Consider the following 12,616-nt stretch of genomic DNA (forward strand, 5'->3'; position numbering starts at 1 on the left):
TAGATGAATATCCAGCTGCATGGCAATGCCTTGACAGGATGAAATACAGCCCACAGCAGCCCCTGTGCCCTGCTTTCCACAGGAGGGAAACCCAAGCACTGAGGCCAAAAAGAAATCAGAATGCTGTGCAACAGCTTCACTGATCGGGGTCAGGACCCAGGAGGCAGACTCCAAAGTACATTTGCTCTACAGGTAAACACAACTTCCTAAGTAGTGTCCTCAGCTCAGAATGACATCCCTTCCACCCAGACTGTCCACTACACAGTCTCTGCATCTGGGTAGGACATCAGTATACGATGTCCTACTTACTACTGAGCTTATATGGTCTGGAGTAGTATCAGCTGCCTAAAGAGATTACACATGGTATATCATTAATATAGATACAATAAAACTGTTGCTTTGCTTGACAATACCTCTTATTTTTCCCAGCTATTATTGGAATTTGAAAGTGACAGATTCTTACAGGCAGTTGTTGTCCATGCACAGGGTTTTCAGAGCCTGCTACAAATTGGACTTGAGGTTAATGTAAGGACAATCAGAAACCAAAAAGAAGAGGAACAAGAAAGCATGCTTTGTTAGTTTATTTATGCATAAGATCTGCTTTTGCAATAACTTCCCAGTTCCCTGAGTATAGCAATTTTCCTTCTTCAGCAATTCTTAGGTTTTGACTCCATGCCCTGATGCCTTTTTGATTGTTCCCTATATGTTACCCCTTGAAACCCATGCTTCTCTCCTTCATTTCATCATGCTCACATATGTTACCAAACATTTGTTTGCACATGTTGTTCAGCATTTAGCAGCAGTGTTCCAGGAAAGCTCTGATAAATTTTCAATGTAAATTTTCTGTTGCTCATAATTCAGATTTTATAACAGGAAACACAAAGAATAGCAATACAGCAACTGGCACTTGTGTTAAACTAGAGGAATATGCTACCTACATTGAGATACGTTTAGATCAATGTAGCTTGATTTACTACTAAGCAAATTAAACATGCACAAAAGTCCCCAGGTACAATCGATATTTACCCACAAAGTTAATCTTTCCTTGTTGTGCTGTCTGTGCTGCTAGGACCTGCTCATGCAACAGTGAAATCAACTGAAACTTATTCAGAGTTAATGAAGACCAAATTCTATCCCAAAATTGTTGTTGTGAAATAGAAAAGGAGGTCAAACAGAAATGCAGACCTACAAATCTAGAAACTATGACTTGGTACATAAATCAGCCATCACATTATTTGCACAGACTGTCATAGTGATGATCCACCCTACGGCAGCACTGCCCACAGATTTTTAACCCATTTACACCAAATACACATTGCCCACGTCATTGTTAATGTCCCTGGCCTACAGACACTCTGGAAAATTCTACTCTTCCAGAATAGAGTTAGCTACAGATACCTCCCAATTTTTTATTTTATTTTTTTTTCTTAGTAAATGCCATATATTGTGAGGGAAAAATACACTATATTGGACAACATATCATAAAGCGTCTATTTTGTTTAACTGATGAAGAGCCTTCCCAGAAGATTATGAAAAGCTTTGATGGCTCAGCCAAGGAACTGATAGATATGCAGAAAAAAAGGGTGGGTAGGTAGCTGAGCCACTCCCCAGCACCCCGTTGCAGACAACACCAAATCCTGCTGTATATTGACTGTGGGTCTCTGAGCTAGTAATTTGTGCTAAGCATTTTATCTACTTGGAGAAATTTAAGTGTCAAACAATGTTGGCATAATTATCTCACTAGAGCTGTATCAGCATAAATCCTTGCATGAACCCTCTCCTTCCTGACTAAGACTGCTCATATGGGAATTTATTCCAGGATAACTATAGCACTATAATTAGATCCATGTAGTTCTACTGGTAAAAATTCCAGTAAAAAAAAAAATAAATCTAGAATGTGCTGTCAAAATTACTAGAAGAAACAAAAACAGTTCATCTTTTCAGCCAAATTTATTTGCTGCTATTTCTGTATATAAATTAAAATTAATTTATTCTCTATATAATGCAGTCTGGCATTTTATCTTTTTCTATGTCCGCAGTAATTGCCCAAAAACTTTGTATCAAGCATATGGTAGTATAATGTAACTCAGAACCCAGAGAATCAAAAGGCAATACAGACCCCCAAAAAAGACTCAATAGAGCTCGGTGAGCTACAATTAAGGGGGGAAATGGTAATTTCCCCATTTTTACTAATTAAATGTAATCAGACCTGACAAGTAACTGCTCCCCCAAGGGGCTTATTGAGTCTGAAAGCTCTAATTCCAGTTTAAATCAAAGGACAAACAGTTCCAAAAGGAATCGAAGACAGCATGGTCACTACTGGAATGTTAAAATATCAGTCATCTGAAACAAATCAACTGATTTCTTATTTGGCCAGTTCTTGTCATGATGGAAATCCCTGTTCATCTCAGTTCAAAACCATTCTTCTCCTCTGCCTGCACTCAGTAATTTGCTCCTTTCTCCACAGTCAGCAACAAACTGTGGAGGTGGAAGAATGAACTCTTTCATAGCAAGAAAGAGAAGAAAATAAAACCCCTTTCACTGGACATATTTTGCTCTTGGTCTCTCCATTTTCCTGAGACAATGGCTGCCTACACATTTTTTTTCTATTTTTTAGAAAGAGAAGGCAAAATAAGAGATTATTAAAGTTGCAATGGTCAGAGAGAACACCCTTTTCATAGCACATCTCTCACCTACACAATTTTAACATCCAGAAAACAAGATCTTTCTCAGTTATAAGCAGGCACCCGCTTATAAGTGCTGGGGGCTCCGAACAGGCACTCGTGGTTTGACATCATCTCTACTTCTAGGTTCTGAGGCCTCCAAGCTGCCAGCCACTGCAGCAGGATGTGTGGCTATGCCCCTGATGGGGACCATGGATGACTGACATGAGTGCAGGACACTGCCATACTGGAACACAAGTTTGGGGAGCAAAGCCAGCACTCCTCACCTCCATGTACACATGGGAATGCCAGAGTAGCCCTGCTGCACAGGGTATGTGTTTAGTGGAGTGATGCACTGACAAGCTGTGCTACAGCAGTGTGGTACAGGCAGTGGGCTAGGCAGAGCTCCTCCTTGTGCCGCAGTACTCTCTGTTCCCTTGGCTCGCCAGACCCACTCTACTGTTGTCACCATCATCATAAGACATCACAGGCATTCTAAGTCTATGTGGGTAAAACTATAAAGCAGAGACCAAGCCAAGCACTGAGGTTCCCCAAAGCTGCCAGTTATCTCCCTTCAAGACATTACCCTACTAATTAGAAGAATCAGGGGAGCTAATGGTGGGAGAAGGAGCTTGCCCATGTGGAGCAACCTGTGACACTAGGGCTTTCTTTTTTCTTTCAGTGATGCACCAAGAGGTCAAGTAATGATTTCCATATAGATTCCTGGATTTTTTTTTAAGAGGATCCAAATAGAAACTTATGGTTTTAATTACAGCTGGTGGAGCTGAAAGATTTATTCCATCTTCTCAACCCCAAAGACATTTTTCCATGAGACTTTTATTTTAAAAATATGTTCTTACTGTTGTTCTGAGTCTTTTCAAATGTCTGCTCTTCTTCAAGAATGGAGTTCTAGGCTGTCTCAAGGGCTTTGTTTAAATATTAATTTATTTTCTTCTCCAACATATTCTTCCCATTCAAGAAATACTTTGTCATATACTACATGGCCTGGGTACTCTGGGAATTTTAGCAGCTCCTGAAAAGTGTGAGTTCTTAGTTCCTCATAGGGTAGGCTCAAGACAGCATCCCTTGGAGAGCACTGAGAGGGAACTGGGAAAAGGCTGAATGCAATTCCCATCCAACTGAGAAGCAGTTAGCTGCCTTGAGAACAAAGGTTATGTTCACTGGCAGAATTGAGACTAATCTAGCATTATGGGCCTGGAACTCTGATTCTTCTGGGAGAGTTTTCACATTTATATTCAACCTCCTAGACTAGAAAATGAGGGGAAATGGGAGAGCACTGTATGTCATCCAGGAAGACAGGCTGATAGCCCAGGCTTCTTTACACATCTCTGGTTTTGTTTTTAAGCAATTTAGAAAACTTAAATCTCTTGACCAGTCACTGCTGTAGTTCATAGAGATGAGAAAAGTGTTAAGATGCCTTTTCTCTGCTAAGGACCCTTATGAAAGATGGTCAGGAGAGCTTAACAAGATGACTTCTTCTGTTTAAGGGGTATATTCCTTTTTAAAAATCCCAGGAAGTTACCTCCCTATATTTCCAGCTTCCTCCACTCCACAAGAAAAGCCTGATGTAAGAGAAAAGCTAAGAATGCAGTCAAACACTGAAGGGTTTATAAATGTTAAAACAACCACAGGCAAAAGTCTGAGTAGAAAAAAATGTATGCAACAAAATAATTAAAATAATTAAAGCTGGTATTTTAATGCCTAAGAGGCATAATCAAGGGGCCTGAACTAAGGCTGCCCAGTAACCCCAACTTTTAAGTACTAGATTTCACAAAGCTCATGTTTCTTTCTCACAGGCTTCCACTGTATCCACTGTCAGCTTTGCTTGTGGCAGTATGGAAAGTATAATTTTCTTAAAAACCTGATTTCAAAGACAACGGTGAAAAAACCTGATTTTTTAAATGCTCTAAATATTTTTTGTAGGGAAAAAAGAAAGAATCAACCTATATTAATTTGCAGAGTTTCAAGTTGTATTAAATATGCCTGTTCCTAAAGTCAAGGAAAAAAGTGATAGTTACAGTGACTGTGAAAATATACACAGCTTAGCACTCACTTCTGAATTTCATAACAGAACCACAAAACCTTCTTCCTAGGAAACATATATATCTTAACTCCCAGCTGTTATGCTGAAAACCTAGTCTGACTGCTGATACTTTGGAGCTGTAGCATTTCCAGTACAATAATTTATTTTTGTAAGAGCTTATCTTATTTAGCAAAATTCTGCTGAGCTGATAAATAAAGCCATTACTGCTAAACAGCAGCAGAAGCTCCTCACAAGTGTACCAGCATCTTCCCTCCTTTCTGCAGAGGTGAGTGGGCACAAAGATCAGCAAACAGAGTCTGCCAAATTAAGATGGGAGAGTCTCTGTGAAACAAATCTAACACAGATACACAGGCATATCTACAGCTGCTTGGTTCCTGCTACTCCCAAATCCAGGAATTTTGCTTAACAATCTCTGTTTCCAACTATGAGATTGGCTAGTCTGGTGTAGGTCAGACTCTTCACATGCAGAGATTCTATTAATACATATGACATAAAATTTCTCATTAAATTACTCAGTAAAAAGAGAGAACCAGCTGACTCACAAAGTGGACATTGCCACCACTGATGGATCTTAAAAAACAGGTAATACTGAAATACTTTAAAAGCTTCTAAAACAAGTGCAAGACCAAAGGTCACAAAGTCAATATGCCTGAGTGTTACTACAGTATTTCATCATTTGTCACTGGTTTCAAAAGGCTTGTTTTAACAGCTGGGTGATTTCAGGAAAGCAAGGCTCTTTATGGTTGTACTTGATGATCTTCAAAGTCCCTTCCAGCCAGGATGATTCTATGATTCTTCAGGCTAACCTTTTAATCTTGATTTCTTGGAGTACAAATTAGCTTAAAAACAAACAAACAAAAATGCAGAAAAGCAGACTTTCAATAGTTAGATCAAGCTGCTAGCTTCTCTGTGAGTGACAACTTTTTCCTCTGAAGTGCGAGCTTCTAATGCTAGTGCTGAATTCTAATGATAGTAAAGTTAAATACAAAACAAAACAAAAGTACAGATATGCAGGATGTATCTATTTTGCTATCAAATACAATCTCAAATCCAAATTTCCCAGTTAGAAAAAAAATAGTTTCAGGGTCACTGGGAACTGCAAAAAGCACGAAAACTAGGAATTGTACATGTAACCTAAGAAAAAAGCAGATGAAAAAATCTTTAGTGAAACACTGGATGTCCCAAGTCAAGGGAGCCACAGATGGACTTGGTGACCTCTGAGGTCTTTTCCAACCATGATGATCCTCTGATGCTGTAGATATGGATGAAGATGGTGCCCAGATTTTCAGAAATCTTGCAATTGTTGTTAGCAGATGCTAAGATCCTTCTGCGGGTGACAAACACTAATATACAACTCCTGTCCATTCCCTCAACAAGTAAGGGTTCATTTTATATCAGACGTGAATCAATGTGTAGATTTATGGTGTAATGATCCCCAAAGTTAGAATATGCCATAAGACTTCACAAAAACTTTTCAGTTAAGTAATATAAGTATCAATGTATATTGAAAACCATGAACATTTCTGGGGGTGGGCAGGGGGGCTGTCATCTTTGGAGATGTAGGTGAAAATCAACACATATAAAATATGCATGTTTAGATACTCCAAAATTTAATCTGGTCTAGTAATTTGCATTGCATATCAGACATAGAGTGAGTCACAGTAATAACAGACATGGAAACAGAAACTGCTTGCAAACAAGCTGCATATCAAAGATGAATATGAACCTTTGCAACTGGTTTGTTCTTATAACTTGACTCTTTCTGGACTCAGTTAAATGCATATTTGAATAACACTGTTGTTTTTAGAAATATGGTCAATGGGATTATTTCTGCCACCAGCCCCTGTGAGATCCCAGATAACTCCTTCACTTGCCAGGGTATGATCAGAGCACCATATGGTCCTTTACTCATCCTCACATCACCATGCAATAGGTTGCTTCCCCTGTGCTTGACCTACACACTCTGATACCCAGTTAGTGTGGTGTAATTTAAAATGGTTCTGACTTCAAAAAAGCAAAGAGTGAGGCATTTTTACACTCCAGAATTAAAAGAAGCAATAGATATGCTACAGTGGCAAGGGGATGGGGCTTGGCATCCATAGGTATAAGCAAGAAAAGAAGGGAATGTGACAAACCTTCCCAAAAGGCTTTTCAGCTCTAAGAGTAATAAGGAATTGCATCTTTTCTCCAAAACATAACAGCAAGTAAAAGGCAGAGAGGGGAAATAAAGCAGTAGTCATACAAAATTCACTGCCTAGACTCTTAAGAATTAATTTGAAGTTTTAATTAGGGGGAGAAGACACTGGCACCAGGTAAAACACCACTGAAAGGCAAACAAACACAGCTCACTGGGCTCTGCATATCTCTTGTCTACACTTTCAAGCCTGTAACCAGCTAGCATTCCATTAATTTCCTTTAACAAGAGCCATGGTTCATGACTGTAACCTCCTCAAAGTCATTAATCCACTGGCTTGGCACAAACACACACAAGCATGACTAATTTTACAGTTAAATTGAGCAGAGACTTTGCACAAAGTGCAAACAGGGGCCAGAAGTGTGGAAAGCTTTCCACCACACTCCTGCCCAAATCTGGGTGCTAGAAAAGGCAGCAGCTGGCTGACAAGCCAAGTCTTTGTCTGCTTTTGTTCCTAGAGCACACATCAACCCTGCTACAAAACAGTCACAAGCTGACAAGTGAGTTGGTACGTTGATCTACTCAGCCCAGAACTGCTCACTAATTTCAGGCCATTTAATAGCACCAAGGCAAGCAGAGAAGCTGAAAATAAGTGGAGGCCTCAAGTGTGCACTGACTCTCTCTTTTAAAAGGAATGGTAAAATAAAGTAGTGTATGTGCTAAGCTGAGTTTCTAAGTCATAAGCTAAAACATTTTAATTTGGTGTGCCTGATTTTTAATTTTACAGTATTTCTGCTAATGGCTGCAGTGCTGCTCTACAGCCAGAGCAGGGAGCCTTCATACAAGCATGAATGACAGCAAATAGATTGAATATGTGGGTTAAATGGCAGGGTTGTTGTGATTTCTGTATCTCTGGAAGGGGGACATAGAATTATAGAATGGATAAGGTTGGAAGGGACCTTACAGACCATCAGGTTCCAACCTCCCTGCTATGAGCAGAGACACCCCACACTAGACCAGACTGCACAAAGCACCATCCAACCTGGCCTTAAAAACCTCCAGGGAAGAAGCTTCCATAACGTCCCTTGGCAACCTATTCCATTGCTACCCTCATAGTGAAGAATTTCTTCCTGATGTCTAACCTAAATCTCTCCTCTTTTAATTTATAACCACTACCCTTTGTCCAGTTTCATCAGAGAAGATGCAAAGTGGGGAAGAAACCCTGGGCCACAGCCCAGGCCAACATGATAAGGCAGATGGTAGAGCTAGCTTTACTTTCCTACTGCCTTTCCATGATCCTATTTTCAGTACAGGTTTAAGAGATAGACGTCTTGGAAAACTTCCATATATAGCATCAATGAAAAGCTTCTGGTACACTCCAAGATAGAAAGGTACCAAGACCCTTGGGCCGTTCTTAGGGTCTCCACAGATATATCACTGGTATCATCTTTGAAACCTTTCCCAACTCAACCTATTTTCTGTGCAGCAGACTCATTGTGTCTAGGCCTGGACTAGAAATATAAAAAAGGATCTATTTTCCATTCGGTGTAGTTCAGTCAATACAGCTTAGCACCTTTGAGGGACCACTAAAGCCTAAACTGAAAAAAAGGCAGGTAAGCTGTGTAGGCTGTAGGTAAGCAAATGCCATGAGGATTTTCCCACTGTGTTGTTAAGCAGAGGATGAAGTGCTCAGGCAGGACACTCTCTGTTGCTCCTATAATACCATCTTGCTGACAGTGTAAATCAAATTTCCACCAAGTAATGACCAAAAGGCTGCCCTGAACTGACTCACTCACAGCCTCACCAGCCATGGACAATCCCCTGCTTATGCCCTGGCTGGCAGCAGTGTTTACCTGCCCCCAAGGAAAGGTCTGGTTGCTCTCCCTTGCCTTATTGTCACAGGGCAGAGTCCCAGAACCTGAATTTATAGCAGAAAAAAACAACATAACTCCACACAGTACTGGGGTTAATTTTGCTGTGCAGAGGGAAGTGACTGATGCCCAATACTCAGCCACAAAAATTTCTGTGTGTCTGTTGGTAGGGCAAGGAGAGATGCTATGACTAAAGTTGACATTATTGTCATTTTCTATGGGAATTGCTCTGAGAGGGTAAAACTAGAAGAAAGTCTGTAGGTAGAATTTCTATAGATTTTTTGTTTTCCATTCATTACTACGGTGTTGTGAGCCAATGCCAGGGGGGCTACCGGCTGTCAGGTGCTTTCATGACTTCCCCCCCCAATATGGAGGGGCTGTTGAATGAGCCCGAGGGTCACACATAGCACTTGCCTCTCACAGAGGAACGGCCGCTGCAGGACTGTGTTTTAAAGTGGTGGTTAGAATGTACCCCCACCAGGCTCACAAATTGCTGCTGAGACCAAGGTTTACTACATGAATTAATTGGTTTATTAAGGGTTAACACAAACTGAGGGATGATGTTTAGGGAAAATGTAAATGTAAATGGCTATCAGTGATATATATATATATATATCACATATAAATATATGCTATATACGTATACATGTATATGCATATATATAGTAAGAAAGTGTCCTTTAGGGAGGAAATGCAAAAGGCTCTGTGCTTTTAAGGCATTCTCTCCAAGAGAGGGCTGAGGACCAAAGGGAGGAGGCAGGAAGCCCTGACGTTAGACCTCCTTAAGAGGTCACGCTGTGTGTGCAAGTATGAGGAGAGGAGGCCCCGTCTTGGAAGGCAGGGCGGCAGGTCGGTGGTGTCGGAGGGGCAGCCTCTCGGCAGCGGGTGCAGCAGCCGCTGGTTTCCCCTCAACCGGCAGCAACACGGGGAGGGGGCTCTGGCCCCGACCCCAGGGCTCGGGACCCCGGCACACTCAGCGCTGAGGCTCAGGCTGGACCCAGGGCAGGCAGGCAGGCTCCCAGCACCAGTGTCCGCAGCAGGGGGGTGTCCCAGGCAGAAAGCGTCCGAACGAGCCGCAGGGAGGAGGGAAGGGCCCACCTGCTGCACTCGCCGCCTTTGATACCCCCTGACCCACCTGTCCCCTCAGTGTCACTGCTCAGAGCCAGTGAGCATCCATGAGCCCCAAGTTAGGGTGGTGACTACCAGGGGCAAAGTCTGACTTGTTGTCCATCCTTTCTGTCCCGTACCACATCTGTTGTTTTGGTTTCAGTTGTCCTTGAGAAGCAAGTCTGGTTTAGTCCATTAGCTGGGAATAATCAGCACAAGGCCTTCGCTGGCTTAGAAGGCATTTTGTTTAGACTTATGTGGGAAGAAAAGAACAGTTTCCCACATCCAGTTTCATTACTTCATATTATTTTATAATTTTATCCATAATGACCTTAATCCTTGCTGCACTTAAGACTAACAATCTTGAAAATGTTCTGGGATATACAGCCTCAAGTGTAGTGGGTGTACACAGTTTCCTTTAATAGTAAAACAGGTATTTTTCCCAGGGTATAGAAAACAAAAGCAGATATGACAAAATGCACATTATAATCTCTTAATGGTTCAGGTGCCCTGATGCCCTGAGGCTGTTAATGTCATCTTCTATGCTTTGGCATCTTTGGTACCTTCCTTTGGAAGAAGTATCACAGAACATTAGGGGTTGGAAGGGACCTCTGAAAATCAGAGTCCAACCCCTCTGCCAAAGCAGGACCAAAAAACTAGGGCAGATGGCTCAGAAAGGCATCCAGACAGGTCTTGAAAGTCTCCAGGGAAGGAGACTCCACAATCTCTCTGGGGAGCCTGTTCCAGTGCTCTGTAACCCTCATATTAAAGAAGGTTCTTCCTCATGTTGAGGTGGAACTTCCTATGCTTGAGTTTGAGTCCATTGCCTCTCATCCTGTCCCAGGGCACAAGTGAAAAGAGGTTGTCCCTGCCTTCTTGATGCTCAGACCTCAGGTATTTATAGACATTATTTAGGCCCCCCCTCAATCTTCTCCTCTCTAAACTGGAAAGCCCCAGGTTTCTCAGCCTGTCTTCACAAGGCAGGTGTTCCAGTCCCTTAATCATCCTCATAGCTTCTGTTGGACTTTGTCAGGTAGATCCCTGTCCCTCTTGAACTGGGGAGCCCAGAACTGGACACAATACTCCAAGTGAAGTCTCACCAGGGCTGAGTAGAGGGGGAGGAGAAGTAATTATCTTTATTGCCTGTTCACCATATCATCAGTCTCCCTGAAACAAAACAACTGGTATTTGGTATCCTCTGCCCACAGCTGTTTCCACAGGTTTCTGGTTAGGCTCAGTAAATGCTGCATTTTTCTGGCTTTGGCCCTTTTCTGTTGTCCTAATTGCCAGTATGCAATGCTCAATAGTTTCTGTTTTGATCCACCTGTCAGTCAAAGTTTCACCATCAATTACAAAAGGAACCAAGTTACATATGTGATAATATACTAGCCCTAATTACACTTCTCTGTCAGCCATCATCTTTTATAATGACTTCTTAACCTTAGTTACATCATTTTAACTACTTTGGGATTATTATTGTGAGACTAATAACAATCATATTTGTGTTTCTTTTGGTTCTTCTTAGAATTACTCAGCCAATTTCCTAAGCACCCCTTTATCTCCACACACATCTTTGATCCTATCACTACTTGGATTCAATTCCACTTTACTCATTATAGCTCCAATATTGATAAGTATGCCAGTCAACTGACTGGGCTATGCACTTTGTGACTCAAGTGAAGTGGGGCCCTAAAAGAACCCTGGATCTCAGCGTGTCATCTGAGTTTGTACCTGATGAGTAGCTCTGGGGAAGAAACAGAAAGTGGCAGATATGACCTGTTTGCTGGCTTTCAGGCCAGTAGAGATGTGCATTTACTGGCAGACTCCCAGTCTGCCTGCATGCACCACACTGCCCCAGTAGCACATGGGTGCCTAGGTTCCCCATCTGATCTCCCATCCCTCTGGTGTACCCATCCCACATGGCAGCACTTCCACTCCTAACTCTCTTTTTTTTTTACCAAAGATTGTGCTTTTCCACTGACAATAGGGAAGCACTTTTTATCTCAAATGGTTTCATAATTTTCAAAGGACATGGGAAGAAGGTTAAGTGAATCAAAACAACTTAGAAGATGCTAGTGTTATTGTTAAGCCTGCAAACAGGTTACAACATAGACATCTCTGTCTTTGGTAGAGAAAGCTTCCCCTTACACAAAGTTTGCAATATTACCCTGACAAATCACTCCTGTTACAGCAGAGTACCTCTGGCATTAGTGCAATAAAAACTCTTTCCTATTCCTCTTACAAAGGAAAGACTCCACATGGAAGAAAACATAGTTTTGTCATTATAGAAGCAATGGCTTTCTTCAATGTGTACAAAAGGACCTTGCACAGCTTCTTTCTGAAGAGTCAGTGATGGTAGAGAGGTCTTGTAAAATAGCCCTGCAAGTGATCTGTAAATGTCATTACTGTGAACTTGTGGACACAGAACTGGGTGAAGCAGCAAGGTTCTCAATTTCAACAGGACTGAGAATCCAAAGCCCCAGGAGTCCAGTGCAATCTGATAATTTTTGAGTTAAGTCCTTGGTGGCTGTCTAGCTCTAAAATCTGCTTTAGTCATAAAATGTGAGACTTAAAAAATAAAATGTGATGCTAAGTCAACATGTTCAACTAAAGTTTGGTACATAAATACGTACTTACATACTGACATGCTTTCTAGAAGTGTTCAGCATAATTCCCACTTTGATCCCAGTACAGCCAGCCCTCTTCAGATCCCTAGCCTCTAGGGCTTTCTAAAAGAAGAGGGAAATATAATGAGATGATCAGCAGAAAAATGACT

General features: G+C 41.6%; 1 protein-coding gene across 1 annotated transcript in view; it reads right to left on the reverse strand.

The window, feature by feature from the left end:
- The window catches only part of TMC1 (transmembrane channel like 1), a 124,726-nt gene that overhangs the window by 102,669 nt on the left and 9,441 nt on the right, over positions 1-12,616 (reverse strand). Inside the window, exon 3 of the mRNA XM_051643289.1 lies at positions 12,478-12,569. The gene's annotated coding sequence lies outside the window, so the exon portion shown is untranslated. The remainder of the gene's footprint in view (positions 1-12,477; positions 12,570-12,616) is intronic.

The sequence above is a fragment of the Apus apus genome, chromosome Z, assembly GCF_020740795.1.
Source record: "Apus apus isolate bApuApu2 chromosome Z, bApuApu2.pri.cur, whole genome shotgun sequence".
Lineage (NCBI taxonomy): Eukaryota > Metazoa > Chordata > Aves > Apodiformes > Apodidae > Apus > Apus apus.